Source organism: Prenolepis imparis, unplaced genomic scaffold (assembly GCF_030444845.1).
Source record: "Prenolepis imparis isolate NDT839.2.m4 unplaced genomic scaffold, iyPreImpa1.0 SCAF_7, whole genome shotgun sequence".
Taxonomy (NCBI): Eukaryota; Metazoa; Arthropoda; class Insecta; order Hymenoptera; family Formicidae; genus Prenolepis; species Prenolepis imparis.
In genome coordinates, this window is record NW_028141165.1 from 16,461,932 (window position 1) to 16,465,824 (window position 3,893).

Below are 3,893 nucleotides of genomic sequence, written 5' to 3' on the forward strand. Positions count from 1 at the left end.
ATGTCTGTGTTTTGCGTGTGTGCGTACACACACACACACACACTCTCTCTCTCTCTCTCTCTCTCTCTCTCTCTCTCTCTCTCTCTCTCTCTCTCACTTACTCACTTTTATTCTTACCTTGTAGAGGTGTTTGATGACTTTTACTCTGATGAATAATTGTTGCACGACTGTTAACACTTCCACAGAGACATTCCCATCTGACACACCGAATAATAAACAAATTTTTCTTCTTTCAGAAATTGTATCCACATTTAGAACGAATACACTCACGCACTTGATCGAAAATAAAGAATATATTTATCGATTGTAACAGTTAATCACAATCTCGGTTACTACTGATTGATTATTAAAATCACTCACAAAAAACGCGTTAAATGCAAAGCGCACATTACTCGATGCGGATGACAATAGTCTGCGACGATGACAATAGACTGCGGTGACGCGACGTGACGCGATGACGCGACGCGACGCGACGCGACGATAACAATCACGGCGTTGCCGAACGTGAACGTGTACATGTACATACATTACATGTGATAATAATATGTATAATTTATAAGTTATTTAAAAAAAACATTATAACGTATTATACGTTATACTTCTTTTTTTAATAACTTAACATTATCTACTGTTTTGCTATTTTTCGCAAGCGGGACATGAGAAAAATTAATTTTATGTTTTTGCGAACAAGATGTTACACGTATGAATGTGTTGGTCGCTATGAAAAGAGCCAGTTGTTTTTTGGTCGCTCTGAAAAGAGCGGATTGACTTTGGTCGCTCTAAAAAGAGCGGATTTTTAGTTTCAAAAAATTTATAATAAGTGCTCAAAATGACCACCATCGATTCTAACGCAAGCTCTCAGGCGTTTTAATAGATTTCTTTGGACGTTCTCCATTACTAATAGGAGACTTCTTTTAAAAAATCCGATATTTGCGTTAGAATCGATGGTGGTCATTTTGAGCACTTATTATAAATTTTTTTGAAACTAAAATTCCGCTCTTTTCAGAGCGGCCAAAAAACAACTCGCTCTTTTCAGAGCAACCAACACATTCATACGTGGAACATCTTGTTCGCAAAAACCTAAAATTAATTTTTCTTATGTCTCGCTTGCGAAAAAAAGGCAAAACAGTAAATAATGTTGTTATTAAAAAAAAAAAAAAAAGAAAAACAACGTATTATAATACGTTATAATATGTTTTTTTTAATAACTTAAAAATTATACATATTATTATCACATGTAATGTATGTACGCGTTCACGTTCGGCAACGCCGTGATTGTTATCGTCGCGTCGCGTCACCGCAGTCTGTTGTCATCGTCGCAGACTATTGTCATCCGCATCGAGTAACGTGCGCTTTGCATTTAACGCGTTTTTGTGAGTGATTTTAATAATCAATCAGTAGTAACCGAGATTGTGATTAACTGTTACAATCGATAAATAAATTCTTTATTTTCGATCAAGTGCGTGAGTGTATTCGTTCTAAATGTGGATACAATTTCTGAAAGAAGAAAAATTTGTTTATTATTCGGTGTGTCAGATGGGAATGTCTCATTGTTAACAGTCGTGCAACAATTATTCATCAGAAGTAAAAGTCATCAAACACCTCTACAAGGTAAGAATAAAAGTGAGTAAGTGAGAGAGAGAGAGAGAGAAAGAGAGAGAGAGAGAGAGAGAGAGAGAGAGAGAGAGAGAAAGAGAGAGAGAGAGAGAGAGAGAGAGAGAGAGAGAGAGAGAGAGAGAGAGAGAGAGAGAGAGTGTGTGTGTGTGTGTGTGTGTGTGTGTGTGTGTGTGTGTGTGTGTGTGTGTGTGTGTGTGTGTGTGTGTGTGTGTGTGTGTGTGTGTACGCACACACGCAAAACACAGACATACACACAAACACATCGCGTGTAGCAAACAGCTGATCGCAGCGAGCGCCTCACACAGTCGCCCGCGTCGGATAATGAGTTGCGCCGCTCCTGCCTACCGCCCGTACTCGTGCCGTAATTCGCTAAATATTTCTTTTAATAATTTGAAAACTAAGCTTCGGATCAAATTTTGGCAAAGGAAAAATTGTCTTAGAATTCAGTCAGGAATACGACATTTTAAGGACAAACGGTTGTTTTGAATCACCCTGTATACCAACGACTATTATCTGACGTAGAAAAAAAATAAAATTATAAAAAAATGACAAAATGGCAAACCTTTGAAAAAAATAGACGAAAAAATAAAGCCCTTTCATTGATAAAAAAAATTAAAAGGGAGTAATAAAAAAATCCTACATCGGGTAAAAGAGATGGATTTTGTGAACAAATTTATTGCGACCTTAATTATAGTAATCGGATGCAGAATTTTTTAGATCTATTGTGAATGCGGTTAAAAAAGTCGTTTTTGAGAAAAGTGCGTTTAAAGTTTCAGTAGTCACACATTCATTCAAAAATAAAAAATTAATTAACTTATTTCTAATCAGCTATTCCTGAACCATATAGCAGCCTTTCAGCATTCGAGTTTTCGTTGGCATTGTTGTTTTTACTTCTTTTAGCTTGCAAACGCTCCTCGTGTGTGTTTTCTCACGCGTGACGCTCGGCCATAATGGTACGTTTCGTGTCCATTATACAATATTGATACAAAGGGCATGCTCCGATATTACTGCCCGTACTGAAAATCTATAGTTTACGTATATTATATATTTTCAGTACTGGCAGTAATATCGGAACATGGGGAAAGTTTCGCCTATCCCCACGCCTAATATCTCCAGAAGATTCATCAGACTTGTATCTTGTATGTCCATCATTAAATAATATTGTGGCAATGTTAGCAGCAGTTTTTATTGTAAAAGAGCCGTTAAACGATGTCTTCGGCGCAAACTTCCAAATGATAATAGCGTTGAAACTTTCGTTATTATTTTGATTAAAAATAGTGCTTGTATTCAGACAATATCCCTTTTGCTTTTGCTTGCTGTCACGAGCATCAAGAGTCTTCGCACAATTTTGATGCTGAAGAATTTTTTCGGTAGAAATTTTATGAAAGAAAAATTAGTAAACAAACTCTAATAACGTTAAAATATAAAAATAAAAACCGGCTATAGAGAGCGGATACGGGTCAAAGCGCGAACAATAAACATTTGTCTTAAACACAAGAAAGATTTTATTAATTCAAAAACCAAACGTTTCGACCCCTCTTCGGGTCATTCTCAGTGACTACATGAAACAGATACATACAATAATTAGCAAGTGCCAATCGTGTGATCGAAATACGCGGTATCCCACGAAACACCAAACACCATTCTCTCTGCGAGGCGCCTCTGATCAGTTACAGCCGTATAGAGAATGGATGTGTGTTGTATGTGCACCACAAATCACTATAAAAACAAGTGTTAAAAAACTAAAACTGAGATAGACAAAAGAGTGAACTTAATTCTTGAGAGGTACTCATCGAGAGAGCGCAAAGACATACGAGGGAGCACGCGACCGATCCGCACTTGTCAAAATATCCATCGCGAGTAATTCAAAATATAACTCTGACATTATATAACAAGTTAGATGTTTGTCATTAAATAAACATTGGGGGGGGGAACCTTGTGACCGAACATTATTATATTTTTGGTAAACTTTTGATAATAGGGACATAAATATGGTCTAGACATTCCGTTTCACTATTGTATATATATATATATATATATATATATATATATATATATATATATATATGTCTAAGGGATGTTGCAAGGACCTTTTAGATAATATACTGTATATTTCCGGGACCTTTGGCTATTGCCAGGTCGGACCTGGATCTTTTCTTCAGTTAAATGTATATTTCCAGGTCCGACCTGGCAGTATACATTTTATCTATGAAAAAATAAAATGTAATAAAAACGAAAAATTAATCATATTTTCATTAAAAACAAGATACCATTAG